The sequence below is a fragment of the Lynx canadensis genome, chromosome B4, assembly GCF_007474595.2.
Source record: "Lynx canadensis isolate LIC74 chromosome B4, mLynCan4.pri.v2, whole genome shotgun sequence".
NCBI lineage: Eukaryota > Metazoa > Chordata > Mammalia > Carnivora > Felidae > Lynx > Lynx canadensis.
The window spans coordinates 91309152-91322025 of NC_044309.1; positions in this window are offsets into that span (position 1 = coordinate 91309152).

The window sequence follows — 12874 nt, forward strand, 5'->3', positions numbered from 1 at the left end:
GCCTGGGTGGCTCAGTTGGTTAAGCAGCTGACTTCGGCTCAGGTCATGATCTCATGGTCCATGGTTTGAGCCCCACACTGGGCTCTGTGCTGACAGCTCGGAGCCTGGAGCCTGCATCAGATTCTGTGTCTGTCCTCTCTCTCTCTCTGCACCTCTCTCTCTCAAGAATAAACATTTAAAAGATTTTTAAATAAATAAATATAAAAATAAAAATGTGGCTACAATGAAATATAAAATCATGTATATAACTTGCATTTACATTCCATTAAAAGTGCTGCTCTCTGCCCAAAAATAAATCAGATAGATAAATAAACACCCCCCCACACACACACACATGCACACTAACACACACTAACAAGAATGGTAAAGAAGTGGGGCGCCTGGGTGGCTCAGTCAGTTGAGCGTCCGACTTCGGCTCAGGTCATGATCTCGCAGTCCATGAGTTCGAGCCCCACATCGGGCTCTGTGCTGACAGCTCAGAGCCTGGAGCCTGTTTCAGATTCTGTGTCTCCCTCTCTCTGACCCTCCCCCGTTCATACTCTGTCTCTCTCTGTCTCAAAAATAAATAAGCATTAAAAAAAATTTAAAAAAAAAAGAATGGTAAAGAAGCTTAGAGATAGACAAAAAAACCTGGAATAAAACCAATTTTGTTTTTACTTAACTTTTCTGTGCCTTAGTTTCCTTTGCCAGCAAAATGGGATATGATCCAGGTTAATGTGGAAATTAAACGAGACCAATGTATGCAAGGTACTTGGCACACAGAAGTGTGCCATAAAATGTAGTTTTCTTTCCAGAGGAAAATAGTTCATAAGGCTAGTAAGGAACCATGAGCCTTACCACCTAGCAATGGGGCAGTATCATTTTTCTAAATTGTTGTGCAGATTGTATTACCTATGAGAAAGGAAAAGAAAGTAAACTCACCCAATAAAGATATGAACCTTATGTAGAAAAACATAAGCAGGAAATAAATGAAGGAACAAAGCGCTGAATTTTCAGTGCAGGGGTGCTACCATATTTTTACGTAGTTTCACGGTATTCAGTAGATGCCAAATTGCTCACCCACCAGTAGAAACTTTAGTAGGCAGAAGAAAAGGAAATGAGAACCGATGGACAGCTGTAGAGTGTGTACCAACACCATCAAGAAGATGTGAGGGCAGGGTCTCTACTGACCTCACCTCCAGAAAGAGTCAGGTTGGGAACATGAGGAACAATTCATGAGGTTCAGAGGTGAACACATCAACTGACCATGTTGCTTTGGGAGCAGGTGTCCCAAAAGAAAGGAATTCATAGAGGAGAAGAGGTAGAAACCCGAACACTTGTGCAATACAGATGAAGTGCTACACGTGACCACAGGGCAGCAAGGGGAATAACAGGGCCTCTCGAATATAAAAAGCTTGTGCAATGTTGTGCAGCATTTCTGTTAGTGGCTGAATATATTTCAAAGGTTCAGAAATGATTTTAGTGCTGTATTCAAAGAAACATTAAGAGGTCACTTAAATTTTTCAGTTACACTTTACTGCATTTTATGGAAGAAATTTTATGCTATAATATTTGTGAATTTGTGGAAGCAAGGAGGCCTCCTGGACATATTCCTCATGAATGTCACAGGTTTACTGTATCAAAGACTATTAGAGATGGGAAGGCTTTTCAGTAAACTGAGGCCTACAAGACAAGCAGCTCAGACATCGTCACGATCGTTACCACATCGTCAGGGAACCTGGATTAGCCATTTCAAGCACAGGCAAGGGAGGACAAGACGGAGGCAGCAGCGACATCCTGATGTGCCCAGCGCACAAAGTGAGATATTTGCATTTTATTCTGGTTGCGGGGATGCCTTTGGAGGCTTTTATGCAGCAGTTTCACATTTTTATTTTATTTATTTATTTAAAAAAAAAATTTTTTTTTAACGTTTATTTATTTTTGAGACAGAGAGAGACAGAGCATGAACGGGGGAGGGTCAGAGAGAGGGAGACACAGAATCCGAAACAAGCTCCAGGCTCCGAGCTGTCAGCACAGGGCCCGACGCGGGGCTTGAACTCACCGACCGCGAGATCATGACCTGAGCCGAAGTCGGATGCTTAACCGACTGAGCCACCCAGGCGCCCCCAGTTTCACATTTTTAAAAGATCATTCTGAGTGAGTTCTGGTAAAATGGTAGTTATACGGCAGCACAGTTTTGGATCTTCCCAAATCCCTACATCAAAACAGACAGAGTAACTAACATCCAAGTCAAAACTCTAGGGACGATATTTACACAAAATTAGGAAACAAGGTAGCTCAAAAACTCCAGATTCCAAGCTGGTGACAAATGACCAAGAAGCACAACATTAGCCTCTGTGCAGAAGCAGAGAGAAGCAGGTCTCTGATGAATCAGAGAACAAGAGAACCCACAAACAGCCAACATAAGGTATTCACTAGAGAATATTGCAGGCCAATGTAATAACAGGGGTTGCAGCTGCCTAATCCAAAAGCCAGTGAGGGCAGGGGGCCCATGGCAAGGCCTAGACAGTCAGACTCTGTCTAGGCCCTATGAACTTTTGCATCCAATCCAATCAGGCCTCCCTTCCTGGACAGGACCCCATTCTGAGGAGAAACTACTGGGGGTGAAATCAAAGTTGAGCAAGACAGGAACAACTGAGGTAAAGGAAAGAGAAGAGCCAGATAAAGGGGGAGCATATCTTCCGAAGCTGCACCCCACAGTATCTCCCATTCTACATGTTCTTAATAAATACATTGTTCTTAATAAATACAGTGCCCCTCCCATCAGGTGATTAGGTCTTTATCTCCTCCCCTTGGAATCTGGACAGAATTTTGTGACAAACTTCATCAACAGAGTATGGCAAAAGTGACTCTAGGAGACTTCTCAGACCAAATCATAACAATACTTCCACCTTGCCCTCTTGGAACCCGGCTTCTACGCTATGAGAAAGCCCAAATTCACCTAGAGGGAGAGGCCATGAATATGCATTCTAGTTGACAGCTGAGCTGAGAGGTCCCAGCCAGCCATGAGCTGAGGCTTCAGAAAGTGGAGCATACAAGCCACCTCTGCTGTGCTACATCTGAATCCCTGACCCACAGAATCTACGAGCACAGTGAAGTGGTTATTCTTACTGCTAACTCCTAGGGTGGTTTGTCACTCAGCTAGTGACAGCCATGCCATAGTTTTCATTAACAATTTTTATCTCATGGAAAAGCTTATGAGACATGTTTATTTAAAAAGTCTCCTTTATTTTTTTTTAATGAAATTTATTGTCAAGTTGGTTTCCATACAACACCCAGTGCTCATCCCAACAGGTGCCCTCCTCAATGCCCATCACCCACTTTCCCCTCTCCCCCCCCTCCCTACCCATCAACCCTCAGTTTGTTCTCAGTATTTAAGAGTCTTTTAGGGTTTGCCTTCTTCCCTCTCTGTAACTTTTTCCCTCCCTTCCTCTCCCCCACTGGTTTTCTGTTGAGTTTCTCAGAATCCACATATGAGTGAAAACATATGGTATCTGTCTTTCCCTGCCTGACTTATTTCACTTAGCATAACACTCTCCAGTTCCATCCACATTGCTACAAATGGCCAGATTCCATTCTTTCTCACGACCAAGTAGTATTCCATTGTATATATAAACCACATCTTCATCTAGGTCTCCTTTATTTTTGATAAATTATAAAACAAACTCAATACCAGTGGTAGGATTCCCCTTTCAAAAGAGTAGCTTAATGGATTGGTGTAACCTAATCCATTTTCCTTTGCTTTAGATGGCATCTCTGTAGCAAATGCTTCAAAACTCATGTTAGGGAGGTTTGTTTTTTTTTGAAAAGAAGTAGCTAGACTCATTCTGTTTTGTTTTGTTTTGTTTTGTTTTGTTTTTCCTCTCTCTTTTTAAAACTTGTTTACAAATGGCAGAAATGGGGTCAAGCAGGATGACCACATAATTTACCATCCAAACTGGGGCAATTTTTCAAGAGTCCTTTATTGAAGATATAATTCACATGCCATAAAAATCTGTCTATATAAATGTTACAATTCAATCATTTTTTTTTTAATTACAGTCACAGGGTTCTGCAGCCATCATTACATTTAGTTTTAGAACATTTTTATCCCTCCAGAACCCTAGGCAATTTGAAAGTAAAGGGAGCATTAATAATAAGTACTCAAAGACAACAGGTATCAAGTTGGTACCTCCAGGGTCTGTCCAGGGCAAACCAGAGTCTCCCATCACTTGAAGTAGAGGGTACAGATGTTAGAAAGTAATATGTATCACCCAATTCAAAACAGTGGCCTGCTTTAAGAAATGTGGCTTTAAATTTTTTTTTAATCTTTGTCATTTATTTTTGAGAGAGAGAGAGAGAGAGAGAGACAGAGTGAGAGCAGGGGAGGAACAGAGAGAAAGGGAGAATCCGGAGCAGGCTCCAGGCTCCGAGCTGTCAGCATAGAGCCCGATGCGGGGCTCGAACCCACGAACCATGAGATCGTGACCTGAGCCGAAGTCAGACGCCTAACCGACTGAGCCACCCAGGCGTCCCAAGAAATGTGGCTTTAAATGAGACAGATAATCAGAAGCGGAATTCTTATTTCTTGCTGGGGCAGGGGTTAGGGGCCAAGTGTATAAATTAGTGGGACCACTCGGAAGACTGGCATGATCTGTTAAAGCTGAACATACGTGGACACTATGTATTAAGTAGTTCCACTCCGAACTATGTACTCAATAGAAATGAGTACTTGCCATTTGATTTCACTTACGTCAACTTCAAGAACATGCAAAAGTAATTCATAAAGGTACAGATCAGGATAGTGGTTAATCTCAGGCAGGACTTAGTGATTGGAGAGGGCACATGAGGGAGGTTTTAAGGTGCTGGTAATGTTGCTTCTTGATCCAGGTGCCAGTTACATGGGTGTGTTCACTTCATAAAAACTTAGCAAGTTCAGCATCTTTAATTGGTGCGCTTTTCTACATGAATGGAGAGGTTTCTGTTTGCAAGAGGAATATTAAGAATCTGGATTGAGACAGGATTCCCAAGCCCATTAACAGGGAGCTATTTTAAAGCGAGTAATTAAGAGCATTTAGTGTTCACATGGCAACAAGGCGTTAACTTTTCTATTTAACACCTTTCCTTTAAACTAGAGGCAATGAAATTCCTAGGGAAAACAGAGGTGGGGAAAAGCAAAAGGTCTTTCCCTTATAAAAGGAAATGTTTAAGATGGGAAAATTAACCACCACTTAGGAATAGTGGAGGCTTTTTTACTTTGAATTTTTAAGCGCTTTTGCTAACCAGGATAGTACTTTAGAATTAGAAGTAATATTCAAAATAATTCAATTTCTTTAACTTTACAGTTACGGAAGTTGAGGTCCAGAGAATTAATAAAAGTTTCCCAAAATTACACAGCTAGTTAGTATTAAAGATGAGGTCAGAACCCAGGGTCTTGACTCATCAACCATTATAACTATTAATAATGATGGTTACTCTTATTGCTTCCCATGCAGCAGACTCTATGATAACAGCATTCCCATTCATCTAATGGAATCCCCACAAAAGAGAACAGGTACGAACAGTTGTCCCCATTTTACGCAGGGAGCAACTAGAGATGATTAGAAAAATTCATATACTTTGACAAGGTTAAAAATCAATTAAGCAGAGGATCCAGGTTTCTGACTGGTTCTCACTCTAGAGTCTAAGATGTGGCCAAAGGACAACACAATTGCTTTGAGTTGATAGTACCTTGCCATGTTTCTAAGTTGAAGGTAAGTAAGTAAATACACGTGTGGTTTCTTGATCATTATGTCATGGGAAAAAAAGCAAGTAATTTATTTCTATCTTGTAATCCAGCTCTTCTCACTTATATCTTAGGAAAATACAGCCATCCACTGGACCAATACCATCTTCAGTAGCACTAACAGTTTCCTCTTGGCAACCATCTATACATAAAGTGGCTGTGCTTAGCTTTCTAGGAGTTATTCAACACCCAGGAAGCTAACCTTGAAACATTACCTCTTTTAATGACACATCTTTATTTCCTTAGCAATGTTCCTGACAACATACAATAGGTAGTGTTAAAGATTCATGGTCAACACATCAATTTTACAGTGTTCTTCTTAAGTATCCATGGATATATAAGATAAGGTACTCCCAGTAGAGTCTAGGTAATTATTCATATCCTAAAATGTGCACGAAACACTAGTATGAGTTCAATACAAATATATGAAAAGTATATTCAGATAAGATATATTTGATTTGGCAAAGGATAGCTTGCTTTTTAGCATTTGATTTTCCTCACATTCTTTCCAAATATCTAATCGATAGTAGAACTAAGACATTTATGAAGCACAGGCTCATTCATTGTGCATTGTAAAGTGTATTTCCTTCCACTTCATTCACATTGCAAGACTAGCAAGGTCAACGGAATGGTAGAAAAACAAGGTATTTTCTTTCCATATAATTGTCATATGTTTAAACTTAAGATATAATAAGACAAGATGAAAGGAAAGAAAGATGCATGGCAGAAACTCCCTGATTAAGCTAATGTTCTGTCTACTTTATTATTTAAGCAGTAAGTAAATAGCTACGTAACATGAAAAAATAAAAGGACTGAATATAAGTGATCATTTCATTCAACTATACCCCAAAGATGATAAATCTATGGCCTACTTTCCTTCAGTTCCATGACAGACATCACTAATTGATCACATTTGCTTTCCCACCTAACACGATCTTATAATCTTTCTTTCTTTGACCTCACAACCTTTCTCAATGCTAACATTTATCACTTACCATGTGTAAGGCACTGTACCGAAGGCTTTACGTGCTTTATCTCCTCACAATATCCCCAGTGAGATAGATACTACCATTTTCCCCCTTTTAGAGATGTAGACACTGAGAATTAGATGTTAAGTCACAGTGTTGGAAGGGACTGAGCTTACGTTCAAAGCCAGGTTCATTTTACTCCTAGGTCTCTGCTCACAATGACTACACTATTATAACCATATTCTGCCAACTGACGGGAGTTAGCACATAATATATGAGCTATTTTCCATCCTGCTTCTCTATGCATGCACTCCTTCCATCACGTTGCTAACAGCGGTCACAGAAAAGAAATGCTATTGTTCTCAGAAAAAGAAAAAAATCCTCAAAGCTACTCATTGATTTTAGCCTTGTTTTGATTAAAGGCCGTACAGAGGAAATTCGTGGGTTGCACATCACCATGTGCACTACTGTACCTCTAACCTACTTTCTGCTCTTTTTCTGAGAAGTCTCTTCTTGACCAAGGTGAACACATTCTATTCTTTTAGTCAGTCTGTACACGCCATTCATGTCTCCATCCAGTCATTCTTCTCTGGCAGGGCTTCAGTTTGCCCATATCTCTCTCCAGTGAGCTCTGACCAGCCCAGAGTACGTTGGGGCTATCTGTACCTTTCATGTTCTGGCTGTCTTTATTATCACAACTGAAGACTGATTTTAAAGCCAATTTCATATCTCTATTGACTTATGATGACCATTTAATATCTTACTAAGTCAGCACAGGCCTCAGACTCCAAAGAAGAAGAAACTGGATATGAGAAAAGGAAAGTAGAAGAAAGCTAAGTGCTGGTAGAAGAAGGTTTAGGAAATGGGACTATTTCTGATAGGAGAGGCTGCAAATCCCCATATCAAAATGTCTTTTTATCTTTCTTTGTTTAATTTTTTAATGGTTATTTATTTTTGAGAGAGAGAGAACGCACACGCACGCGCATGAGCAGGGGGAGGGGCAGAGAACCAGGGAGATACAGAATCTGAAACAGGCTCCAGGCTCTGAACTGTCAGCACAGAGCCCGACGCAGATTTGAACTCATGAGCTATGAGATCATTTCCTGAGCCGAAGTCGGATGCTTAACGGACTGAGCCACCCAGGCACCCCGAAATGTCTTATCTAAATAGAATATGCTTAGAAGCCAAATAGAGCAAAAGTGATCCAGTCTAAAATATTCTCTCCTACTTTGCCTGAAGTCTCATCATTTAAAGGTTTATTGTGGTTAATAAGCAAAAACAAAACAAAAACTCATCCATAATAATGTGAGTTACCAATCACCCATCTTGTGAGTTTTAAAAAGGAACTAATTTGGTTTAGCAAATGACCTAAGTTTTGGAATTGAGATGGTAACTTTTTGACCAGGACATGAGTTGGGAAGAAAATGAAGAAAGCTGGGAATTTGGGGATGAATGTGTATTAGGGGAGAAAAACCAAAATCCATTCTGGAGGATGAATACAATAACCATGTTTTGCACAATAGAAGTCAGTAGAAATGGATGAACAGAGGGCAGAGGATTTTGAACTGGCACAGTGACCAAAATGCCTGAGACACATGGAGGCCGTAAGTACTTGGTTGATGGGCAGGAAAAACATCACCATGTGAGCCATGTGGCAACCAGCAGGCAGCAGGAGGACTGTGGATGGTTTCACAAGCCAAGTTCACCCTCGTGGTTGTTCAACCCAGGACCAGTTAAGCTGCTGCTTTCTTCTCCCTCAAAACCCAAGTGCAGATGTCATTTATGTGGACCATGGACGATACTCTGTTTTTCTCGGCATCCCCAGAGCCTCATACAATGTCTAGAAATGAGCACTCAGGAACGAATGTTGCGGAACAGTCTCCCCGCCAAATGTCTAGCCTGTAAGGTGCTGCCACCAGAAGGAGAGTGGTGAGAGCCTTAGTTGGCTGGCTCTCCAGGACATACGGACTTCAGGGGTCCTCCTGGGTGTAGGAAGAGGAGAAGCCTACAGTCATGCTTATGCTGAGCAGGGCCCCGTTTTCATGGAACCACAGGTGGAAACTGCAGCGACTCTGACAAATGAGCTTTAGTTTTGCGATCGACCTCATACACTTGAATGTGATCACAATGACAGTCTAATAATTCTGTTTTCTCTCTGAAAAAGAGCTATAGCTGACTTCTCAGGTCGAATCTTTTAGATACCTAAAAGTAGGGGGGGAGCCCAAAACAAGGGTTTGGGATACCAAAACAAGGTATGTCATCCTACACATCTTTAGGTTCACCACAAGCACAGTAAACTGCATGAATGAAAACAGATTACGGTGCAAGAGGAACAGATGAGTGCACTAGGCAATAGTGATTTGCCTGCCCACTAGCCAGTATTCCCTACTGTAGCAACAGCACCTCAATTTTTCTTTCCCCCCACTCTCAGTTCATATGATTTAGATTTCTGCTCTTGTCACTTTCCCCAGGTTCCAGGAAGGGGAAGGTGACCCAAGACGAGTCAACCGGAGAGTTCCATTCCCCCTGACCATCGGGATGGGAATGAAGCACAAGACAGATCAAAAGAACCCATTCAGAGCTATTCAAGAAAGCAAAGTTGAACCCACAACTGTATGGTCAATTCATCTTCGACAAAGCAGGAAAGAATATCCATTGGGAAGAAGACAGTCTCCCCAACAAATGGTGTCAGGAAAACTGGGCAGCAACATGCAGAAGAAAGAAACTAGACCACTTTCTTACACTGTACACAAAAATAAACTCAAACTGGATTAAAGACCTGAAACCATAACAATTCCAGAAAAGAAAACAGGCAGTTATTTCTTTGACATCAGCCATAGCAACTTTTTTCTAGACATGTCTCCTGAGGCCAGGGAAATAAAAGCAAAAATAATCTATTGGGACTACATTAAAATAAAAAGCTGTTGCACGGCAAAGGCAACAATGAACAAAACTACAAGGCAGCCTACTGAATGGGAGAAGACATTTGCCAATGACACATCCAATAAAGAGTTAGTATCCAAAATATATAAAGAACCTATAAACACTCAACACTCCAAAAAACAACCCAATTAAAAAATAGGCAGAAGACATGAACAGACATTTCTCCAAAGAAGACATACAGATGGCCAACAGACACATGAAAAGATGGTCAACATCATTTACCATCAGGGAAATGCAAATAAAACTACAATGAGATACCAATTCATACCCATCAGCATGACTAAAATCAAAAACACAAGAAACAACTAGTGTTGTCAAGGATGCAGAGAAAAAGGAACCCTGTTACACTGTTGGTGGCAATGCAAACAGGTGTAGCCACTGTGGAAAACAGTATGGAGGTTCCTCAAAAAGTTAAAAATAGAACTACTTTATGATCCATCAATTACACTGAGTATTTACACAAAGAATACAAAAACACTAATTCAGAGGGATACATGCACTCCTATGTTTATACAGCAGCATTATTTACAATAGCCTAGATATGGAAATAGCCCAAGTGTCCATGGACTGATGAATGGATAAAGAAGATGTGGTGTGTGTGTGTGTATGTGTGTGTGTGTGTGTGTGTTATGAATAATATGAATATTATTCAGCCATAAAAAGGAATTAAATCTTGCCATTTGCAATGACGTGGATGGAGCTAGAGAGTATTATGCTAAGTGAAATAAGTCAGAGAAAGACAATACCATATGATTTCATTCATGTGTGGAATTTAAAGGAAAAAATGAGCAAAGCAAAAATGAGAGAGAAATCAAGAAACAGTCTCTTAACTAGAGAGAACAAACTGAAGGTTACCAGAGGGGAGGTGGGTAGGGTTAAATAAGTGATGGGGATTAAGGAGTGCACTTGTTGTAATGAGCACAGGGTGATATATGGAAGGATAGAAGCACTACATTGTACACCTGAAACTAATATAAGACTGTATGTTAACTAACTAGAATTAAAATAAAAACTAAAAAAAAAAAAAAAAAGAAAAGCCAAAACAAAAACGAAAGCAGAGTTGAAAGTTAAAGAGAGGACAGAAGAGAACCTTGCTGGCTCAAAATTCAGAACAACTCTGAGATATATATATTTTTTTAATTTTTAACGCTTATTTATTTTTGAGAGACAGAGCATGAGTGGGGGAGGTACACAGAGAGAGGGAGACACAGAATCCAAAGCAGGCTCCAGGCTCTGAGTTGCCAGCACAGAGCCCGACGCAGGGCTCAAACCCATGAACTGTGAGATCATGACCTGAGCTGAAGTCGGACACTCAACCGACTGAGCCACCCAGGTGCCCTTGAGATACTTTTAAGTAAAAAAATAAATTACCTTATTTTGAAGGGGAAATGACTACAGCCAGTTTGAGTTGGGTTTCTATGATTTTTTCCTTAAAAAGTCTGGACAAGGTGGAGGTCAGTCTATTGGAATTTTATTTCTTCTGATTTATTCTGTGTGAGCAACAGCATTTAATATAAATGTCATACCCAGTCTTAAGATGGCCCCAATGATTCTGACCTCTTAGTATTCACAATCTACTGTAATCCCATCCTCTTGGGTTTGGGTTGACCCAGTGACTCTTTTCTAATGAACAGAAAGCATGAGTGATGGGTTGTTAGTTCCAAAATGAAGTTACAATGAGACTGGCTTTTGTCTTACTTGCCCTTTCTCATTCTCTCTTGGCTCGCTTGCTGTGAGTGAAACCAGCTGCCATGTTTGAGCTACCTAGTGGGGAGACCCACGTGGGAAAAACTGATGCCTCAACCGATAGTCAGCAAGGACCTGAGACCACAGTCACATAAGTAAGCTTGGAAGGGGGTCCTCCCTCCACCCAGCCTTGAGATGACTACAGCCCCAGTCTAAACGTTGACTGCAGACTTATGAGACACAGTGAGCCCAAGCACTGAGCTAAGCTGCACCAAAACTTCCAACTCACAAAAACTATAATATAATAAGTGTTTGCTGTTGTAAGCTGCTATATTTGGGGGTAATTTGTCATGTGGCAATAGATAACTACTAGAATGGAATTAACCCCAGACAGATTAACAATAAAATACTTATCCTTTGCCTCTTTGCTGTTTCCCATGATGACTTCCAATTTATAAAAAGTGCTATTCATTTACAGGATATTAAAAATGCAGTGTTAATATTTTCAAGTGCACAGCATAATTCTATTAAGTTGATACAATACTGTATTTGAGTAGGAAGATTCTTTAAGGGACTGATAGTTGAAATTCTATTCTAGTATAGGCTAATCTATTCAACAAATACACTGTGCACCTGCTATGTTCCAGGCACACAAAGATAAATGGCACGGGGTAGCCTGTTTCAAAGAGCTCAAGTCCATTCAGGAAAGTAAAAAGGCCTAAAAGATTTGGAAACAGCTGAATCAAGAGGAGCCACTACTCATTATTTGTATGACAATGAACAAGCCATTTAATTTTCCAGTGCTTTTTTCTTCATCTATAAAATGGGGAATAACAATAATAACAGCTGATTTATCAACTTATAAGTTGGTAGAAGGACCACAAAGTAAAATGTGTATAAAAGCATTATAAAATTCTAAAATAAAATAAAGCTATAATTATTGCAATGCTTATCATCAAACCATAATATACAGGCTGTACTATAGAAATAGCTAAGAATGACTCATAATTAATTTGCTGTTTACTGGCATGTGACATTTCTTTTATTTTAACTATTTAAACATGTCCTTAAGTTTGAAATTTGTACTCCAAAAGTTGGTCAGTCTCGATTATCTCTTCAAAACCATGCAATCCAAATTACTTCTCTGAATTTAAATCTCTCATAATTTTATTTTCTGTGAGAAAATAGTTATTGTAATGGTTTAAAGAAAAATAATGAAAACTACAAAGAACACAAAAATTGTAATCATTTTGGTCAGTTAATAGCTTTTGTAAGCAAAAAAGTTTTTGTCCTATAAGAAAGAGAAAGAATCTTCTTTGATGTTAAATTTAAACAATGTTTAGAGGGGCGCCTGGGTGGCGCAGTCGGTTAAGCGTCCGACTTCAGCCAGGTCACGATCTCGCGGTCTGTGAGTTCGAGCCCCGCGTCAGGCTCTGGGCTGATGGCTCGGAGCCTGGAGGCTGTTTCCGATTCTGTGTCTCCCTCTCTCTCTGCCCCTCCCCCGTTCATGCTC